Below are 22,764 nucleotides of genomic sequence, written 5' to 3'. Positions count from 1 at the left end.
CGATATCTGGCGTGCCATATTGCTTGATAACTTTTGCAAATTTTTTGGGGTTTAACATCCATTCAATGTTGTCATTAAATTTACGTGACCTGGTGTCTGCCACCGTATTTAGCTTACCTGGCAGGTAAGTTGTTGATATCCAAATATGTCTTTCGACACACCATTGCCAAATTGTGTTGACCAACTTGTTGCATGATACCGATTTTATGCCGCCCATATGGTTAATGTAGGCCACCACCGTAGTATTATCTATTTGTAACCGTATATGCAAGTGATGCATATTTGTGCATATGCTTTTAAACCATAAAAGTCACCCAACATCTCTAGATAATTAATGCCCAGTGTAAGTGGTAATGATGACTCTGGGTTAGTCCATCTACTACTTGTGCTGGATATAGAGTTAGTTGCTCCCCAGCCTTGAGCACTGGCATCTGTTTGGATAACTAACATAGGGTTAGTGATGATAATAGGCTGAAACTATGCCAAACGTTTTTTGCCCACCACTGTAGTTCTGATATTGCTTCAGTGGGTAACTTCATGACACGATCATAATGACCTGTATGTCGTTTTGGTGCCTGTACCTTTGCTCTTTGTAAGTTTTGACAGTGCAAAGGTCTGAATTGTGTAGCCGGAAATGCTGCTACCATTTTCCCAATTACTCTGTTACTTGTCGAATAGTTGGTAGTTCGTTGACCATTAAATTGTTGCATGATTGTGCCAATTCAACTGTTTTGTCTCTTGGCAATGTTACAGTCACGTAGACTGAATTAATTGTGAAGCCCAAGTAGTCCATGATAGTGGATGGCTTCAACTTAGATTTATCTGGATGTAAGACAATCCCAGGGTTTCGAATAACTGTTTGGTAGCTGATACAGCTAACATAGTCAATTCCATGGTCTTGCCTATTATTTAAGATATCATCAAGATATGCCATGACAATATGTTTTTGTCTTGTGAATATTGCCAGAGCTGGTTTTAGTGTCTTGGTGAACAATCTTGGGTTGATGTGAACCCATTGGGTGACGCTTTAAACTGCCATAGCTGCCCCATCCAGGTAAATTTCAGGTATCTGCGGTGATCCTTGTGAATGGTACTAAATAGTAAACATCTTTAAGATCAATGCTTGCCATGAAGTATCCTTTGCAAATTAGTTGTTTGGCAGTAACAACCATTTCCATTTTGAAATGTATATACTTAACAAACATATTTAGTGAAGTTAAGTCAATGATGATGCGACATCCACCAACTTTTTTGGGTTTAGTGACGAATATTTGATACGAATTCCAAGGGTTCATGTTTCCCATGATACCCTTTGTAATTAGTCTCACCAGTTCAGCTTGTCCCTCTTGTTTCTTTAACGGAGAGGGAAAATACCCTGTGGCGTAAATGTTGACCTGGTGGCAATTTTTCTAGTATGAATTGTATTTTGTATCCACTAAAGCTATTGAGTATATACTGATCACTCGTGATAGACTCCCGTGCTTCTTAAAACATGTGTAATCTCCCCCCTGTTAGTATTAAGCCCCTATTTTCTATATGCTGGTAGGAAACAGACCCACCTACCTCCATGGTTATGGGTATTCTTCTGTTTCCTGCCAGTCCAACGAGTCTTGCACGTTGTCTGACGTGGCGGTGACGTTGGGGGGTGGCACATTTTCCATGGGGTCCGCTCTGGGCCCTGGTCTAAAGAAGACTTCCGGTGATAGAATGCGGACCCCGAGCTTTCATCAGTCCCATATGGTAGACGTCAACTGATGGACGCGATGGGGTGCTGCTGCGTAGGAATTATTGTTTTTGGTTTGCTCGTCCCGGGGCCTGCCCTCATGAGACCGAAAGTTTTTTAAAGGCCTCTTCCATATCCTTCATATGCTTTGTGAGGTTTTTGCCAAAGAGCAGTGGGTCTGGCTCAGTGGCTGGGGTTTTGCACAACCCCGCAAATTTAGGATTTTATGGCAGGTCTTATGATTTGTTTACGAAGGTTGTGGTCATCTCTGTATTTGTCCACGGAACGAGGAGAAACGATGTGATGGCTGACGTCAGGAGCCTGAGGATTCGCTGCAGTTTTAGCTCCTGGTTCCGAATATTTGCCCCAACGTGCCCCCACTTTTGGCTGTTTACAGCCAGCACTTTAAGGGACTCACAGTTCTCTGGAGCTGTATACACCTCATTGACCACCTCTCCTGTAGTAGCGGTCCACCACACCTAGCAGCTCTTCCTGTTCCTGCACCCCTTGCATACTCCTGAGATCTTCAGCCATTGTCCCCTGTTCTTGACCAGCCCAGTCCTGGTCACCAAAGCTACCCTCGGGTAAGGAGGAAGCAATGGGCAGTGCACAAGACACTGTGGAGGGAGTGCCTGAACTCCCCCTGTGAGAGCGCCCCTCACGAAGCGGGTCTCGCTGGGGCTCCTGCTCCAGGAGCCGCTCCATGCGGCTCAGGTGGCTGTCTCCCCTCCCCGTGCGGGTGGAGAGACGTCCCCGTCCGATTAGTCGGAAGCCACCGGCCGGACGCCTCTTCCGTGGCTTTACTTCCAGCCCGCTGCTTAGGCGCTAGCGGGCTGGGTTCAGCGCGGTGTCGGGGAATAGCGGAGCGCCCGGTAAGCGGTCCTACCGCCCCCCCCAGATGGAACGCTCCTCCGTGGAGTCAAGCGGGGGACAGGTTTTCCAAGAGCCTTTCTTCTCTGCCTGAAAAGCAGAAGGCTCCCTGTGAAAGAAAACCCGACCTCAGAGCTTACCTGGCGGTCCGTTCTTTCACCCCGTAGCGGGAGCGCCTGACTCCCGATGCGGCCGCTGTTGCACTGCTGAACGTAATGCCGCGCATGCGTGCTGAGCCGGCTCTTCACGTGGTCACTCACGTGACTCCGAAGTAAAATACTGAATGTCATATCTAACACTTGGAAAATTATAAGAGTGAGCAGATTCAACACACAGTAAATTTATGAAAAGGATATTATGTTTGCAGTTCAATAAGGATGTGGGCTCAGAGTAATTGAGGGCAACTCATGCATTCAAATTCAAATTAGTTTATTGTCATATTCACCAAGGTGCAATAAAATTCCTTGTTTGAATGAATCTCAGAGAACAAACAGTATACGCACGTTGCAATAATAACTGCATTGAGGAGTGCGAAACAGCAGAATGGTGCAACTGTAAGTGCCTGAACGGAAGTACTGCACCCAGTTCTGGTCACCACACTAAACAATAAAGGAGGACCTAGCGCGCTATCAGTGTCCTTTATGTGGCGACTCTTTGCCTACCTTGGGTACGTTAGACAAGAGTATCTGAGGAAAGACATTCTTGCCATAGAGGGAGTACAGAGAAGGTTCAACAGACTCATTCCTGGGATGTCAGGACTTTCATATAAAGAAAGACTGGATAGACTCGGCTTGTACTCGCTAAATTTTTGAAGATTGAGGGGGATCTTATAGAAACTTACAAAATTCTTAAGGGGTTGGACAGGCTAGATGCAGGAAGATTGTTCCCGATGTTGGGGAAGTCCAGAACAAGGGGTCACAGTTTAAGGATAAGACGCAAGTCATTTAGGACCGAGATGAGAAAATATTTTTCACGGAGAGTGGTGAATCTGTGGAATTCTCTGCCACAGAAGGTAGTTGAGGCCAGTTCATTGGCTGGATTTAAGAGGGAGTTAGATGTGGCCCTTGTGGCTAAAGGGATCAGGGGGTATGGAGAGAAGGCAGGTGTGGGATACTGAGTTGGATGATCAGTCATGATCATATTGAATGGCGGTGCAGGCTCGAAGGGCCGAATGGCCTACTCCTGCACCTAATTTCCATGTTTCTATGTTTCTATGTGACTTGTCTCGTGTGACAATAAATGATCATTCAATCATTCAATCATTCATTCATTCATGCATTCAATCATTCATTCAATCATTCATTCATTCACTATAGGAAAGGAACATTTTAGTTATGAGCAGAAACCTGAGAGGTTGGGTTTATTTCCCTTGTAGCGATGGAGGTTCAGACTTTGTGGCACGGTGGCGCAGCGGTAGAGTTACTGCCTCACTGCCCAAGAGACCCGGGTTCGATCCTGACTACGGGTGCTGTCTGCACAGAGTGTGTACGTTCTCTCTGTGACCGCGTGGGTTTTCTCCGAGTGTCTCGGTTTAATCCCACACTCCAAAGATGTGCAGGTTTGTAGATTAATTGGTTTATGCAAATTGTCCATCGTGCGAAGATAAACACAATAAGCTGCAGTAACGCAGTGCGTAGGATAGAGCTAGTGTATAAAGTAGGTGATTATTGGTTAGCACGGACTCAGCGGGCCGAAGGGTTTGTTCTACTTTGTATCTCTAAACTAAACTAAACTTCATTGAGGTATATAAAATTACGAGAGAGGGAAGACTGAAGAATTTATTTACTCCTCATCAGAGGTGAATGAAACTAGAGGATAATTTTGAGTAAGAGATTTCATAGAAACATAGAAATATGAAAACATGGAAAATAGGTGCATGAGTAGACCATTCAGCCCTTCAAGCCAGCACCGCCATTCAATAAGATCATCTAAAACCAGTTCCCCATTTCTGCTTTCACCCCATATCGCTTGATTCCTTTCGTTCTCAGAGCTAAATCTAACTAAATCTTACTCTCTCTCGAAAAACGAGGGGATCCAAGGGGAATGATTTTCACCCAGAGAGTGGGAATACCTGGAATGCATTGTGGAGACTGGTGGAAGCAGGTGTTTGAGATGTGTCTCCACAAGTACTTGAATCCATCACCCAGGCATAGAAGATTGTCTGCCAAAATAGCTCAGCTGGGAGAGCGTTGGACTGAAGATCAAACAGTCCCTGGTTCAATCCTGGGTTTCGGCAATGGGAGATCATGTATTTTATAATGACATTTAAAATACATTTTTAATCAATAAGAAAGATTTAGAGGGGACATAAGTGATAGAAGTAGAATTAGGCCATTCAGCCCATCAAGTCTACTCTGCCATTCAATCATGGCTGATCTATCTCTCCCTCCTAACCCCATTCTCCTGCCTTCTCCCCATGACCTCTGACACCTGCACTAATCAAGATATGGGCCAAACACAGTCAGGTGAGGCTAGATGGGGTCACCTTTGCCAGAATGGGTAAGTAGGGCCGAAGGGCCTGTTTCCATGCTGTATGACTATTGCAGACCACTGACTAGAAGATGGTATTAACTTGAATGGATGCCCCCACTGGTCTGTATGGATGTGGTGGGACAAATGGCCTGTTTCCATTTTGTCACAGTATTAAAGAGGGTTGTGATCTGTCAACAAGCTGAATTTGCAACCACACAAACACTTGTGAGATTTCTTGACCCTGGGGATTGCGTCTGTGCCTGATGAAGGGTCTTGACCCAAAATGTCATCCATTCCTTCTCCCCAAAGATGCTGCCTGTCCCGCTGAGTTACTCCAGCATTTTGTGACTATCTGTACTTTTAGTTTACTTTTGTTTAGAGATACAGTGCAGAAACAGGCCCTTCGGCCCACCGAGTCTGCACCGACCAGCGATCCCCGCACATTAACACTATCCTACACACTCTAGGGACCATTTACACTTATACCGCGCCAATTAATCTACAAACTTCTATGTCTTTGAGTGTGGGAGGAAACTGGAGATCCCGGAGAAAATCCACCCAGGTCACGGGGAGAACATGCAAACTCTGAATAGACAGCACCCATGGTCAGGATGGAACCCGGGTCTCTGGCGCTGTCGGGCAGCAACTCTACCGCTGCACCACTGTGCCACGTTAAATATGCTCAGTGGCTCTTTCTCACTTTAAGTATTGTTTCATTCATTAGTGCCAGGTGCAATCAGGTGTTCTGCACCTGAAAACACCGTATCTGACGAAGTTTCTAGACACAGTTTAACAGAGATGAAACCAGGCCAACGCTCAACACTTAACCCAATCAACATCTAGCAAAATAAAGCTTTGCAACAATATTTACAATGTGTATGTCTGGTTTACATTCATCCAATCCATTTCATGCAATTTACACCTACTTGTCAGCATCTGCAGATGTTCCATTCTCTTCCTGCAGCTCCTATCTCGGCTCTAGACAAGCTGGCACCATTCTGCAGCTTGTCCCATTTCTGCAGAAGGCACATTTAAATTGACCTAGCAGCCCAGAAGCCTTTACTCAATTTTAGTGTCCTGGCCTCGCCAATTTGGCAACCTTTAGTATCTACCCTTTGATACCATGGGCTCTCATCTTCCTCTGCAGCTTCACGTGTGGCATGTGGATTGGGCAGCGTCCACAATTGTCTGCAATTTCTAGCGGTCTTGGATGAGCAGACGCTTGTTTACAAGACAAGACACAATATGTTGGCAGATCCGGCAGCATCTCAGGAGAACATGCATAGGTGATATTCAGGTCAGGATTCTTCAGTATACAGAAAGGGTCCTGGCCTGAAATATCACGTATCCATGTTCAACACATTGCTACCTGACCATCTGAGTTACTTCCGCATTTTGTGTCTTATTTTATTGTATTGAATGTGTGTGTGTGTGTGTGTGTGTGTGTGTGTGTGTGTGTGTGTGTGTGTGTGTGTGTGTGTGTGTGTGTGTGTGTGTGTGTGTGTGTGTGTGTGTGTGTGTGTGTGTGTGTGTGTGTGTGTGTGTGTGTGTGTGTGTGTGTGTGTGTGTGTGTGTGTGTGTGTGTGTGTGTGTGTGTGTGTGTGTGTGTGTGTGTGTGTGTGTGTGTGTGTGTGTGGGTGTGTGTGTGTGTGTGTGTGTGTGTGTGTGTGTGTGTGTGTGTGTGTGTGTGTGTGTGTGTGTGTGTGTGTGTGTGTGTGTGTGTGTGTGTGTGTGTGTGTGTGTGTGTGTGTTTGTGTGTGTGTGTGTGTGTGTGTGTGTGTGTGTGTGTGTGTGTGTGTGTGTGTGTGTGTGTGTGTGTGTGTGTGGCTGTGTGTGTGTGTGTGTGTGTGTGTGTGTGTGTGTGTGATGTGTGTGTGTGTGTGTGTGTGTGTGTGTGTGGGTGTGTGTGTGTGTGTATGTGTGTGTGTGTGTGTGTGTGTGTGTGTGTGTGTGTGTGTGTGTGTCCATGTGTGTGTGTGTGTGTGTGTGTGTGTGTGTGTTAGTGTGTGTGTGTCTGTATGTGTGTGTGTCTGTGTGTGTGTGTGTGTGTGTGTGTGTGTGTGTGGATTAGTGTGTGTGTGTGGAGCACTGTTCAATGGAAAATGTGTGTATGGGTGTGCCGTGTGTGTGTGTGTGTGTGTGTGGAGGAGCTGTGTGTGTGTGTAGTAGTGTGTGTTTATGGAAGAGTGTGTGTATGGGTGTTTGCGTGTGTGTGCGTGTGTGTGTGTGTGTGTGTGTGAGGTGTGTGCAAAACGCTGTGTGTGTGTCCCCACTGTGTGTGTGTGTGTGGGATGGTGTGTGTATGGGTGTGTGTGTGTGTGGATGTGTGTGTGTGTGTGTGGGGGTGTGTGTGTGTGTGTGTGTTTATATATATGTGGGTTATGTGTGTGTGTGTATATATATTGTGTTTGTGTGTATGTATGGGTGTGCGTGTGTGTGCGTGTATGTGTATGTGTAAATGTGTGTGTGTGTGTGTTGTGTGGGTGTATATGGTTGTGTAGGTGTGTGTGTGTGTGTGTGTGTGTGTGTGGGTGTGCGTGTGTGTGTGTGTGTATATATATGTCATTCATATACTGTCATTTTTCCATTTATTATTTATTATACTGTTTACTGAGTACTATGTTTACATATTCTGTTGTGCTGCTGCAAGAATTTCATTGTACTGTCTGGAACATATGACAACAAAACTCTCTTGACTCCTGAATCAATCTCCGGGATTTCCAGGTGCTGGGAACTGGCTGGAAACGTAGCAGTGTTGTGTGAGCGCCACCCAGTGCCCAGAACGAGTGCTACCAGCCGCTGCCCAATCTCTTTGCAGAGCAGAAAGTGGGGCGTGCAGTGTTCCCTCTCCCAGTAACAGACCCAGTTCCCCAGACCCACCAGTGACCAAACTACCACACCGCACAAACATGAAGAAGGGTCTCGACCCAAAACGTCACCCATTCCATCTCTCCAGAGATGCTGCCTAACCAGCTGAGTCACTCCTGCTTTTTGTGTCTGTGTTCGGTTATGCCAATGCAAAAGTCAACTCCTAGCTGGAAAGCAAAGATTATACAGGAGCTGGAAAGTGTGCAGAGAAGATTTAAGTTCAAGTTCAAGTGAGTTTATTGGCATGTGTCCCTGTATAGGGCAATGAAATTCTTGCTTTGCTTCAGCACACAGAACATAACAGGCATTTACTACAGTGTGTCCATATATCATTATATAAATATATACACACATGAATAAATAAACTGATAAAGTGCAAATAACAGATAATGGGTTATTAATAATCAGTTTTGTCCGAGCCAGGTTTAATAGCCTGATGGATGTGGGGAAGTAGCTATTCCTGAACCTGGACATTGCAGTCTTCAGGCTCCTGTACCTTCTGCCTGAAGGTAGCAGGGAGATGAGTGTGTGGCCAGGATGGTGTGGTTATTTAATTTAGTTGAGTTTAGTTTAGTTCAGTCTAGTTTAGTTTTGTTTATTGTCACGTGTCACGAGGTATAGTGCGAAGCTTTTTTGTTGCGCGCTATCCAGTCAGTGGAAAGACAATACATGATTACAATCGAGCCGTCCACAGTGTACACATGGCCGTCCGAAGGGGGGGGGGGGGGGGGGGGGGCGTTTGGTGCGACCGCACCCCCCTTTTTTTCCCCCTTAGAAAAAAGTCACCAAAAAAAAAAAAAGGAATCGGAAAAATTAAGCTGTCAAGGAAAGGTACTCTGAGAAGTTGAGGTTCTCAGCTAGTGACTCTTCTTCAGTTTGGAAGGGCAAGCAAGAAATCGCCAGCTATAAGAGGAAAGCCCCCCGCTCTTTGGACAATCGTCAGCTAACCAACGACCTGACCAGGCTTGAAAATCAGAAACGTAACCCTGGTACCCCCTCCCCAACAAACACAGCCAGACCCCAGTCTGCAAAGAATGGACCCTGCACCATCTCCTTCCCATTCACCACTTCACACCTACTAAAGGCAAGACTCCAGTATGAAAAGAGTGGACCCTTTCCCACCCCAACCAACACTTCACACTCACTCACAGCCTGACCTCAGTCTGCAAAGACTAGGCCCTTCTACACCCACCCCACTCCAATCACCACTTCACACCAATGACTGCACCTCCACCGACACCTCCATCAAGCGTCTCAAGTTTGCGGATGACACAACCCTGATTGGACTGATCCAGGATGGGGATCTCTGTACTCTTTTTAGTTTGACATCTTTCCTATAACATGGTGCCCAGAACACAGAACACTGAACACAATATTCTAAATGCGGTCTCACCAACGTCTTATACAACTGCAACATGACCTCCCAACTTCTATACTCAATACTCTGACTGATGAAGGCCAAAGTGCCAAAATCCTTTTTGACCACCTGATATACCTGTGACACGACCTTCAAGGAACCATGCAACCATCAACCATTCCTCTGCCCACCTGGCTAATTGATCCAGATCCTGCTGCAATCTTTCACAACATTCTTCACTATCTGCAAAACCACTCACTTCTGTATCATCAGCAAACTTGCTAATCTTGCCCTGTTCTGTGACGTTTCACAGAGTGCTGGAGTAACTCAGCGGGCCAGGCTGAGTATAGAAGTTGGGAGGTCATGTTGCAGTTGCATAAGAAGTTGGTGAGGCCGCATTGTTCAGTTCTGGGCACCATGTTATAGGAAAGATGTCATCAAACTGGAAAGGGTACAGTGAAGATTTATGAGGACGTTACCAGGACTAGAGGGCCAGAGCTATAGGGAGACGTTGACTAGGCTGGATTGCCTAAATTGAGTAGACTCTATTTCATGGAGCACAGGAGGATGAGGGATGCTCTGTGTATAAAATCATGATTTGAATAGATATGGTTGAGTCTTTTGCCCAGAGTAAGTGAATCAAGGAGCAGAGGACATAAGTTTAAGGTGAAGGGCAAAAGATTTAATAGGAATCTATGGGGTATGTTTTTCACACAAAGGGTGGTAGGTGTATGGAACAAGCTGCCAGAGGAGGTAGTTGAGGGAGTGACTATCGCAACATTTAAGAAACAGTTAGACAGGTACATGGATAGGACAGGTTCGGAGGGATATGGATCAAACATGGGCAGGGGGGACTAGTGCAGATGGGGCATGCTGGGCCAAAGGGCCTGTTTCCACACTGTATCACTCTAGAACTATATTTCCCTCTCAACCCCATTCTCCTGCCTTCTCCCCATTACCTCTGACACCCGTATCAATCAAGAATCTATCAATCTCCTCCTGAAAAATGTCCATTGACTTGACCTCCACAGCTGTCTGTGGCAATGAATTCCACAGTTCACCACCCTCTGACTTAAGAAATTCCTGCTCATCTCCTTCCTAAAGGAATGTCTTTTAATTCTGAGGCTGCGGCCACTGGTCCTAGACTCTCCCACGAGTGGAAACATCCTCTCCAAATCCACTCCATCCAGGTTTTTACCAGGCTGGGACAGACGGCAACAGCTTCACACCGTGTCCCAAAGCTTGTGTCCTGTCCTGCATCACCCAAGGCAGCAGAGATGTTATAGGAGAGGTCAAGCACCGTAACAAAGTAGCTCACGATGGTTTGGGTAACATTCAGGAATATCTGTGCATGTCACATCATGAATATTACTGAAGAACGGTCTTGACCCGAACTATAATCTATACCTTTTCTCCAGAGATGCTGCCTGACCCACTGAGTTACTCCAGCACTCTGTGACATATCACCTATCCATGTTCTCCACAGATGCTGCCTGACTTGCTGAGTTACTCCAACACTCTGTGACATGTCACCTATCTATGTTCTCCACAGATGCTGCCTGGCCCACTGAGTTACTCCAACGCTCTGTGAAACGTCACCTATTCAAATTCTCCGCACACTTTCCACCCATAAACCTCTCTCTGCCTTTACATTTCACTCCTCTTTCAAATCTGCTCTACTCATCTAAACTAGTCCCACTCACACGCGTTTGGCCCATATCCATCTAAATCTGTCCTATCCATGTACATGTCCAAATGTCTCTTAAACATTAGGATAGTCCCAGCCTTAACTACCTCCTCTGGCAGCTCGTTACATACACCCAGCACCCTTTGTGTGAAAAAGCTACCTCAGATTCCTGTTAATTTCTGAAATACTGGTCATAAATTTGGTGCAAAAATGCTCCAAAAAAAGGCTCAGAATGCATCAGAGAGCATCTAAACCCCCTGAGCTTCCAGGGCCCTTAAGCGGGCCCTGGGCCCTGGCATCGAGGGACTTCACGCTTCGCGCTCGTGATGTGCGCTGCGCGCACATTATTTCACATTAAGTTTTTTTGTAATCCTGTCATGCCACCCCCCCCTTTTTGAAAAGCTTCGTACGGGCCTGGTACAGATATTGCCAGGAGTCGAGGGGCCTGAGTTATAGGGAGAGGTTGGAGTGTAGGTGGGAGGGATGATCTTGTGGAGGTGTATAAAATCATGAGGGGAATAGATAGAATGAATGCACAGCCTTTTACCCAGAGGAGGGGAATCAAGAACCAGAGGACATGGGATTGGGCTGAAAGGTGTAATAGAAACACAAGGGCAACAATTTCCACACAGAGGGTGGTGGGTGTATGGAACGAGCTGCCAGAGGAGGTAGTTGCGGCAGGGATGAGAACAACTGCTAAAATACATTTGGACAGGTACATGGATTCTTGTAGATCTGAAACGTTGCCTATTTCCTTCGCTCCATAGATGCTGCTGCACCCGCTGAGTTTCTCCAGCATTTTTTTGTCTACCTTCGATTTTCCAGCATCTGCAGTTCCTTCTTAAACACATGCATTCTTGATCCAAGCTTTCACCCCGCCTACTACAACCAGTCTGAGGAAGGGTCCCGACCCGAAAGGTTGCCTATCCATGTTCTCCACAGATGCTGCCTGACCCGCTGTTACTAATACTCCAGCACTTTGTGTAGTGCTTGGGGTTGCAGCAGTGTTGTATGAGCGCCACCCAGTGTGCAGAGCAAGAATTACCGTCAAGCAACGGAAGGAATTGCAGATGCTGGTTTAAACCGAAGGTAGACACAAAAAGCTGGAGTAACTCAGTGGGACAGGCAGCATCTCTGGGGAGAAGGAATGGGTGACGTTTCCGATCGGGGACCCTTCTTCAGACTCACCGTCAACCTCTATGTCCCAGCAAATGTGCAGAGCAGATGCCTAGAGTTAGATAAAAACAAGGAACTGCAAATGCTGGTTATTGTATGGGACACAAAGTGCTGGAGTAACTCAGCGGGACAGGCAGCATCTCTGGAGGCCATGAATAGGTGACATTTTGGGTCAAGTGTGACAATGTTTCCCCACCCAGACAGGCCCCACCCCTCCCAAGACAGTGATCCACACCCCTCAGTTTCATTTATTGTCACGTGTACAGAGGTACAGTGAAAAGCTTTTGTTGCGTGCTGTCCAGTTAGTGGAAAGACTATAAGTGATTACAATCGATCCATTTACCATGTATGGACACATGATTAGGGAATAACATTTAGTGCAAGGTAAAGCCAGCAAAGTCCAGTCAAGGATAGTCCGAGGGCCTCCAGCCAATAACCCCACTAATCAATGCCTCCACTTCCTTAGAAGATTGAGGACATTAGTTCTCTCAACGAATACTCTCGTGGACTTCTACATGTGTTCAGTAGAGTAAATATTGACTGCTTGCATCATGGACTGGGTCAACAACTTGTAGGTCCAGGAATGAAGAAGACTGTAACACATGGTGAACACTGCCCTGTCCATCACGGGTACCAACCTCCCCACCATCAAAGGGATCTACAGGAGTCGCTGCCTCAAAATGGCAGCCAGCATCATCTGAGACCCACACCACCCTGGCCACACACTCATTTCACCCCTGCCTAGGTCGCAGCGTTTTTTTCAACATGCTGAAAAATGCCCTTGAGTAAAAAAAGGTCGCCATGGAAAAAATCGATATTGTTTTTACTCGTAGGTTTAGTCGAAGTAGGTCGTAGTAGGTCGGCATGTTAGTCGTAGGTAATCGATGGTAGTCGGAGGTAGTTGTAGCTAGTCTTCATCATAGTCAAAGGAGGTCTTCAACATGACACTTTGTCAAACTCTCCTAAATTCTTCTGAACTCGCGGATTAGGTTGCCGCAGTGGGACAGCCCCTTGAAGTTCCTAATGCAAGTTTGGAGTTCAGTTGGTGTGCATAGTGTTTAATCGTTTTATCAGTAGGGAAGAAGCTGTTCCTAAACTTGGACATTACAGTTTTCAGGCTTGTTCCTGGGAAGGCAGTGAACAGTTTGTTGTGAGTGCCTCCACCATGGAAGAACAGGCAGTGGAGCTGTGGGTTCATTTAGTTTAGTTTAGAGATACAGCGCGGAAACAGGCCCTTCGGCCCACCTAGTCCCTGCTGACCGACGATCCCCGCACATTAACACTATCCTACACACACTAGCGACAATTCTCAATTTTACTGAAGCCAATTAACCTGAAAACCTGCACGTCTTTGGGGTGTGGGGGGAAACCGGAGCTCCCGGAGAGAATTCACGCAGGTCACGGGGAGAACGTACAAACTCCGCACAGACAGCGCCCATAGTCAGGATCGAACCCGGGTCTCTGGCGCCGTGCCGGCCACAAGGTGAAGAGAGAGTGAGGGGGAAGAGTCAAGGGAGAGAAGGAACGAAGGACAAGCATGATTCAGGGGAGGGAGTGAGGGGGGGGAGTAGGAGGAGTGATAACTGGGGTGGAGGGAGGGGGGGAGGGGAGATTGGGGGAGAATCGTCAGTCGGGGAGAGAATCAGGAAGAGGAGATACCACCCTGGGAACTTACACCACAGGGTGGCATGGTGGCGTTGGTGCCTTACAGTGCCACAGACCAGGGTTCGATCCTGACTACGGGTGCTGTCTGTATGGTGTTTGCACGTTCTCCTAGTGACCTGCGTGGGTTTTCTCCGGGTGCTCCAGTTTCCTCCCACACTCCAAAGACGTACAGGTTTGTAGGTTAATTGGCTTGGTATAAAAAATGTAAATTGTCCCTAGTGTGTGTGTAGGATAGTGTTAATATGCGGGGATCGCTGGTCGGCGCGGACTCGGTGGGCCGAAGGGCCTGTTTCCGTGCTGTATCTCTAAACCAAACTCACATGCATTGTGACGCCTGCCGTATGGAAACAAAAGGAGTTTTCTGCTGGCTGAGTTGACAGGCAGATCTCTGTTTACCAACCAACATTTACACTTGAATAGATTTGCAAATTGATTTAATTAGATTAATTAAACTGGCGATTAACCAGATGATAGCAAACTGAGTGTGTTCATTCTGTAAATGCACTAATTACTGGAGAGGCTATAAAGAGGGCTGTGTACACTGCCGGCAATGGTGCACTACTGCCTATACTGGCACAGTGTGGATATACTCCATGGGGCGAGGGGTGTGGGGGGGGTGATGGGGTGGGGGAGGGGGTGAGGGGGGGAGGAGGGGTTGGAGGGGCTGGGGGGTAAGGGGGAGGGAAGGAGAAGGGAGGAGAGGGGGAGGGGGGATGAGGGGGGAGAGGGGGAGGGGAGAGGGGAGAGGAGAGGGGGGGGGGGGAAGAGGGGGTGAGGGGGGAGGGGGTGATGGGGGGGAGGGGGGTGAGGGGAGGGGGGGGGGGGGGTGGAGGGGGAGAGAAGGAGAGGGGGGGAGAGGGGGAGTGAGGAGAGAGGAGAGAGGAGAGGGGGGGAGGAGAGGAGGAGAGACGGGGAGAGACAGGGAGAGGGTGAAGGGGAGAGAGAGGGGGGGAGAGTGGATGGAGAGAAGTGGGAGAGGGGGAGAGGAGGGGGAGAGAAAGAGGGGGGAAGTGGGGTGTAAGAGAGAGGGTGGGAGAGAGAGGGAAGTGGAGTGGAGAGAGGAAGGGAGGTGGAGAGGGATATAGAGGGTGAAGAGGGAGCAGGAAGGGGGAGAGGGGGGGAAAGAGGGGGGCAGGGGAAAGGGAAAGAGGGGATGGGGGAAATAGGAGGGGAATGAGGGGGGAGGAAATTAAGGGGGAAAAAGAACCTGATGCTGTTGCACTCGGCAAAGTTCAGAGATACAGCATGGAAACAGGCCCTTCGGCCCACCGTGTCCATGCCGCCCCCCCTGATCACCCCGTACGTATAGTTCTTTGTTATCCCACTTTCTCATCCACTCCCTATACACTAGGGGGCAGTTTACAGAGGGCCAATTAACCTTCAAACCTGTACGTCTTTAGAGAGTGGGAGGAAACCGGAGCTCCCGGAGAAAACCAACGCAGTTCACGGGGAGAACGTGCAAACTCTGAACAGACAGCACCCGAAGTCAGGATCGAGCCCGGGTCCCTGGCGCTGTGAGGCAGTGGCTCTACCCGTGGCGCCACTGTGCAACCCTCAGTATTGCCTCCTCCGGCAGCCTCACCCATGGCAGTTCCCGCCCTGACACTGAGACATGTCGCCAGTGTATTGTGCGGGTTCCTGTGATGTGTAGCCCAGTGCTTGGAGTCACTGAGTTACTCCACCAGCCCCACCAACCAGCAAAGGCTAGTTATTGACTTAACAATTTTAACTAATTGAAATGTTATTGAAACGAGAATCTTCAGGGAGATGCCTCTGAAGACTATAAAAAGTAGTAAACACTGCCCAGTCCATCATCGGCTCTGACCTTCCTTCCATCGAGGGGATTTATCGCAGTCGCTGCCTCAAAAAGGCTGGCAGTATCATCAAAGACCCACACCATCCTGGCCACACACTCATCTCCCTGCTACCTTCAGGTAGAAGGTACAGGAGCCTGAAGACTGCAACAACCAGGTTCAGGAATAGCTACTTCCCCACAGCCATCAGGCTATTAAACCTGGCTCGGACAAAACTCTGAACATTAATAGCCCATTATCTGTTTATTTGCACTTTATCAGTTTATTTATTCATGTGTGTATATATTTATATAATGGTATATGGACACACTGATCTGTTTTGTAGTCAATGCCTACTATGTTCTGTTGTGCTGAAGCAAAGCAAGAATTTCATTGTCCTATCAGGGACACATGACAATAAACTCTCTTGAATCTTGAATCTTGGGTTGTTTGAGAGCGTCAAGTTCCTCAGTGTAAATATGTTCATAAGTGATAGAGCAGAATTAGGCCATTCGGCCCATCGAGCCTACTCCGCCATTCAATCATGGCTGATCCTGCTGAGAGAATGGAGCAGCTGGGCTTGTACACTCTGGAGTTTAGAATGATGAGAGGATATTTTATTGAAACATATAAGATTATTAAGGGTTTGGACACGCTAGAGGCAGGAAACATGTTCCCGATGTTGGGGGAGTCCAGAACCAGGGGCCACAGTTTAAGAATAAGGGGTAAGCCATTTAGAACGGAGACAAGGAAACATGTTTTCACACACAGAGTGGCAAGTCTGTGGAATTCTCTTCCTCAGGTGGAGGCCGGTTCTCTGGATACTTTCAAGAGAGAGCTTGACTGTGCAGCCATGTACAAATCTGATTCCATTTTCAAATTCACAGACGACACCACCATTGTGGGCCAGATATCAAATAATGATGAGACGGAGTACAGGAAGGAGATCGAGAACCTCGTGTCCTGGTGTTGAGACAACAACCTTTCTCTCAATGTCAGCAAGACAAAGGAGACTGTGATCGACTTCAGGAAGTGAAGTGGTTCTCACACCCCAGTTTGCATTGACGGGGCCGAAGTGGAGATGGTTGAAAGCTTCAAGTTCCTCGGTGTCAATATCACCAACAACTTCTCCTGGATCACCCATATGGAAGCAACGACCAAGAAAGCACACCAACGCATCGACTTCCTACGGTTTAGGAAGTTTTGCATGTCACCTACAACTCTCACCAACTTCTACAGATGCACCCGAGAGAGCATCTTATCGGGATGCATCACAGCTTGGTTTGGGAACAGCTCCATCCAAGACAGCAGGAATTGGTAGCAAATTATGGACACAGCCCAGGCCACCACACAAACAACCTCCCTTCCATTGATTCCATCTACACCTCACGCTGCCTCTGCAAGGCCAGCAGCATAATCAAGGACATCACACCCTGGCCACTCCCTCTTCTCCCCTCTCCCATCAGGCAAAAGGTACAGAAGTGTAAAAACGCACACCTCCAGATACTGGGACAGTTTCTTCCCAGCTGTTATCAGGCAACTGAACCATCCTACCACAACCAGAGAGCAGTCCTGACCTACTATCTACCTCTTTGGTGATCCTTTACCTCACACTACACATTATTCCCTTATCACTGTAAATGGCTCGATTGTAATCATGTATTGTCTTTCTGCTGATTGGTTAGCATGCAACTAAATATTTTCACTGTACCTCGGTACACGTGACATTGAACTAAACTGACCGGACACGGCCTACAGCGGTGGAGCAGCGGCGGAGGTCACCACGGCAACGCTTGGCCAGGCCGACCCTGCAACGTCGCCAGGACAACGGGCCTTCATGGTCAGGTCAAGATCCCTGCACTTACAACAACTGGGACTTGGAAATGGCACCAAACTGGCGATTCCATACACTGTGTAGGAAAGAACTGCAGATGTTGGTTTAAATCGAAGATAGACACAAAAGGCTGGAGTAACTCAGCGGGACAGGCAGCATCTCTGGGTGATGTTTCTGGTCGAGACCCTTCTTCAGGCTGGTTAGGGGTAAGGAAAATGAGAGATATAGACGGGGATGTGGACAGATTAAGAATAATTGAATGAAAGATATGCAAAAATGTAACGATGATAAAGGCAACAGGCCACTGTAAGCTGTTTGTTGGGTGAAAATGAGAAGCTGGTGCAACTTGGGTGGGGGAGGGATAGAGAGAGAGGGAATGCCAGGGCTACCTGGATTGAGAGAAATCAATATTCATACCACTGGGCTGTAAGCTGCCCAAGCAAAATATGAGATGCTGTTTCTCCAATTTGCGTTTAGCCTCACCCTGACAATGGACAGAAAGGTCTGTGTAGGAATGGAAAGGAGAATTAAAGTGTCCAGCAACCAGGAGATCAGGTTGGTTCAAAAAGGAACTGCAGATGCTGGAAAATTGAAGGTACACAAAAGTGCTGGAGAAACTCAGCGGGTGCAGCAGCATCTATGGAGCAAAGAAAATAGGCAACATTTCGGGCCGAAACCCTTCTTCAGGATGGTTCAGACGGGCTGAGCAAAGGTGTTCCAGTCTGCGTCTGGTCTCGTCGATGTATAACAGTCCACATCTTGAACAACGGATACAGTAGATGAGGTTGGAGGAGGTGCAAGTAAACCTCTGCCTAACCTGAAGGGTCAGTTGCGGTCCCTGGACTAACCTTGCTTGCGTTACCTTGCACTAAACATTATTCCCTTATCACATATCTGTACACTGTAAATGCATTGATTGTAATCATGTATTGTCTTTCTGCTGACTGGTTAGCACGCAACAGAAGCTTTTCACTGTACCTCGGTACACGTGACAGTAAACTAAACAGTAAAGATAAAGATGTGGCTTAAAAGGCGGTACAGTGGTGCAGCGGTAGTGTTGCTGCCTCACAGCGCTTGCAACGCCAGAGTCCCGGGTTCGATCCCAACTACGGGTGCTGTCTGTACGGAGTGTGTACGTTCTACCCGTGGGTTTTCTCTGAGATCTTCTGTTTCCTCCCATGTTTCAAAGACCTACATGTACGTTGGTAAATTGGCTTGGTGTATGTGCGAACTGATCCTACTGTGTGTAGGATAGTGTTGGTGTGCGGGGGTCGCTGATCGGCGTAGACTCGGTGGGCCGAAGGTCCTGTTTCGTCACTGTATCTAAACTAAACTAAAGTTCCCACTGTGGGGACCAAGGGCCGGCCACAGCCTCTGAGCAAGACTGCTCGCTGCAAAGGATCACCCCAAATGTTGAACCCTCTTTAAACCTGGGAATCAGGGAAGCCAGAGCAGTAAATTGCAAATGTAGACTCGATTTTATGTAAAAAGTTGAGGGTGTCAAATCTGGCAATAACAACACGGTCAGCCAAAACGGAAACATTTCGAGGCCATAACAATCCAGGATGCTCAACATGTAGAACAAAATTAATTGTCATTTAAAAACCACACCTTAATAAACTGAAATTAGCACAGATTGGTTAAAGTTGTGCTTGTTTGACGATTATCTTCAAATGGTGAGAGAATTGACCCACTGAAGTGAACATCCAGGGGATTAGACAAAAATGCAGAAGAAATTCAGCAGGAGCAGCAGCATCTATGGAGCGAAGGAAATAGGCAACGTTTCGGGCCGAAACCCTTCTTCAGACTTATGTAGGGTGGAGGGCGGGGAGAAGAAAGGAGAAAGGAAGAGGAGGAGCCCGAGGGCTGAGGGAGAGCTGAGAAGGGGCAGAGACAGCAAACGCTACCGGAAATTGTAGGCCAATGTTTATGCCGCTAGGGTGCAGACTGCCCATATGAGGTGTTGCTCCTCCAGTTTCCTGTGGTGTTTAGTTTTATTTAATTTTGAGATACAACGTGGATACAGGCCCTTCGGCCCACGCTGTCCATGCTGTCAAACAATCAGACACAAAAAGCTGGAGTAACTCAGCGGGACAGGCAGCATCTCTGGAGAGAAGGAATGGGTGACGTTTCAGGTTGTGTCCTTTCTTGCCCCATTCACACTAGCTCTATGCTATCCCATTTTCCCAACCGCTTCCTACACACTCGAGGCAATACACAGAGGCCAATTAACCTTCAAATCCACATGTCCTTGGGATGTGGGGGGAAACCAGAGCACCCGGGGAAAACCCATGTGGTCACAGGGAGAACATGCAAACTCCACACGGACAGCACCCATGGTCAGGATCGAACCCGGGTCTCTGGTGCTTGGAGGCAGTTGACAAAGAGAAGTGCTGGTGAAAGCCAGTTCCCTTTCCAACTGAGCACTGCACTGGTCAGCTGCATTGCACTGGTCAGCTGCATTGTACTGGTCAGCTGCATTGCACTGGTCAGCTACACTGCACTGGCTAGCTGCACTCAGGAATGATCGCACAGACTAAACCCTCCCACCCACCCTAACAGCACGGCACGGTGGCGCAGCAAGTAGAGCCGCTGCCTCACAGCGCCAGAGACCCGGGTTCGATCCTGACCTCGGCTGCTGCCTGTGCGGAGTAAGCATGTACTCCCCGTGACCAGGTGGGTTTCCCCCGGGTGCTCCGGTTTCCGCCCACACTCCCAGGACGTGTTGGATTTGGGCGGCGAAAGCACTGGGACTCGTTTTCTAAGGAGCAGAACTGAAAAAGCGAGTGGTGAACTTTGCTTTATACTGCTGCGTGTGTGTTTCTGCTTCAGAACCAAGCAGCCCGGCTGTGTTGCAGTGGGAACTGCCATGTTTACATTGTGTAGCAACCAGTGTACCTAATTAATCATGCATGTCAAGGAATCACAGATTAAACTGGCAATAAGGATCAACCAGCTGCAAGGAGGGTTGCTGTCATTTGGAACACCTTCAATGTGAACACTGCTGGGTTTTAATCCTTTTACACTACCTCACTGGAGACCCTTGGACTATCTTTAATCAGGCTTTACTGGACTGTATCTTGCACTAAACATTATTCCCTATATTATAGGTACACAAAAATGCTGGAGAAACTCAGCGGGTGCAGCAGCATCTATGGAGCAAAGGAAATTACCTTCGGCCCGAAACGTTGCCTACTTCCTTCGCTCCATAGATGCTGCTGCACCCGCTGAGTTTCTCCAGCATTTTTGTGTGCCTTCGATTTTCCAGCATCTGCAGTTCCTTCTTAAACACATTCCCTATATCATGTCCACAGGATGTGTAGGAAGGAACTGCAGATGCTGGTTCAAACCGAAGATAGACCCAAAGCGCTGGAGTAACTCAGCGGGTCAGGCAGCATCTCTGGAGAGAAGGAATAGGTGATGTTTCTGGTCTGAAGCAAAGATCCTATAGCAAGCAAGATGGTCCACTCGACGGAAATGACGTAGTACAGTCATGGGCAGATTCATGGGTAATTTTCGGCCCCATTTCCGTAACCGGCTTCCGTCTCCGCACCAAAGATCCCATAGGATACTGGTGCGGAAACGGAAGCCGGTTACGGAAACATCCTCGTAAAAATAAAAGTTATTTGGGAAAAATCTTCTCATTTTCAGAATTTTAATTTATTAACATCGGTGTTGGGTCCTTTGTTGTTTGTCATGTACATCAATGATCTGGATGAAGGTGTGGTAAATTGGATTAGTAAGTATGCAGATGATACCAAGATAGTTGTGGATAATGAAGAGGATTTCCAAAGTCTACAGAGTGATTTAGGCCATTTGGAAGAATGGGCTGAAAGATGGCAGATGGAGTTTAATGCTGATAAATGTTAGGTGCTACACCTAGGCAGGACAAATCAAAATAGGACGTACATGGTAAATGGTAGGGAATTGAAGAATGAAGTTGAACAGAGGGATCTGGGAATAACCGTGCATAGTTCCTTGAAGGTGGAATCTCATATAGATAGGGTGGTAAAGAAAGCTTTTGGTATGCTAGCCTTTATAAATCAGAGCATTGAGTATAGAAGCTGGGATGTAATGTTAAAATTGTACAAGGCATTGGTGAGACCAAATCTGGAGTATGGTGTACAATTTTGGTCGCCCAATTATAGGAATGATGTCAACAAAATAGAGTGTACAGAGGAGATTTACTAGAATGTTGCCTGGGTTTCAACAACTAAGTTACAGAGAAAGGTTGAATAAGTTAGGTCTTTATTCTCTGGAGCGCAGAAGGTTAAGGGGGGACTTGATAGAGGTATTTAAAATGATGAGAGGGATAGACAGAGTTGATGTGGACAAGCTTTTCCCTTTAAGAATAGGGAAGATTCAAACAAGAGGACATGACTTCAGAATTAAGGGACAGAGGTTTAGGGGTAACATGAAGGGGAACTTCTTTACTCGGAGAGTGGTAGCGGTGTGGAATGAGCTTCCAGTGGAAGTGGTGGAGGCAGGTTCGTTGGTATCATTTAAAATTAAATTGGATAGGCATATGGATGAGAAGGGAATGGAGGGTTATGGTATGAGTGCAGGCAGGTGGGACTAAGGGAAAAAAGTTGTTCGGCACGGACTTGTAGGGCCGAGATGGCCTGTTTCCGTGCTATAATTGTTATATGGTTATATGGTTATAACACAAACTGTTGATTACACTGCGAGTCGGGTCGGGTTACTGAAATGGATGAAAAATAGGCCCACGTTCCGCCCCGTTGCGTACTACACCTCAGCCCATTGCAGTTAGCAGGAGTGGTCTATCTTGCTCCGCTATAGGATCTTTGGTCTGAAGAAGGGTCCCGACCCATAACGTCACCCATTCCTTCTCTCCGGAGATGCTGCCTGACCCGCTGAGTTACTCCAGGTTTCTGTGTCTATCTTCATGTATCTGTACACCGCGGCTGCCTCGATTGTAATCATGAATTGTCTTTCTGCTGACTGGTTAACACGCAACAAAACCTTTTCACCGTACCTCTGTACAAGTAACAATAAACAAAACAAATTGTGTATCTAACTGAGTCCGCCTGTAAGCTAAACTGTGCGATTGACAAAGAGACTATTTTCTAGCACCTAATCTAATTATCCAGACTGATTAGAATCAAAGAAAAAGGAACATAAGAACTGTGCAGCGTTAGTGCTGCTGCCTCACAGCGCCAGAGATCCGGGTTCGATCCCGACTTCGGGTGCTGTCTGTACGGAGTCTGTACGTTCTCCCCGTGACCACGTGGGATTTCTCTGAGTTCTTCGTTTTCCTCCCACACTCCAAAGACGTACAGGTCTGTAGGTTAATTGCCT

General features: G+C 47.4%; 1 non-coding gene across 1 annotated transcript; it reads left to right on the top strand.

The window, feature by feature from the left end:
* The first annotated feature begins 4,756 nt into the window (after nt 1-4,756).
* Nucleotides 4,757-4,829, top strand: trnaf-gaa (transfer RNA phenylalanine (anticodon GAA)). The gene has a single exon. It is a non-coding gene; the product is annotated as a tRNA-Phe (tRNA).
* The last annotated feature ends 17,935 nt before the right edge of the window (nt 4,830-22,764 follow it).

This window comes from Leucoraja erinacea, chromosome 36, assembly GCF_028641065.1.
Source record: "Leucoraja erinacea ecotype New England chromosome 36, Leri_hhj_1, whole genome shotgun sequence".
Lineage (NCBI taxonomy): Eukaryota > Metazoa > Chordata > Chondrichthyes > Rajiformes > Rajidae > Leucoraja > Leucoraja erinaceus.
Note: the sequence above shows the minus strand (reverse complement) of the source record. Positions and strands in the feature narration are given on the sequence as shown.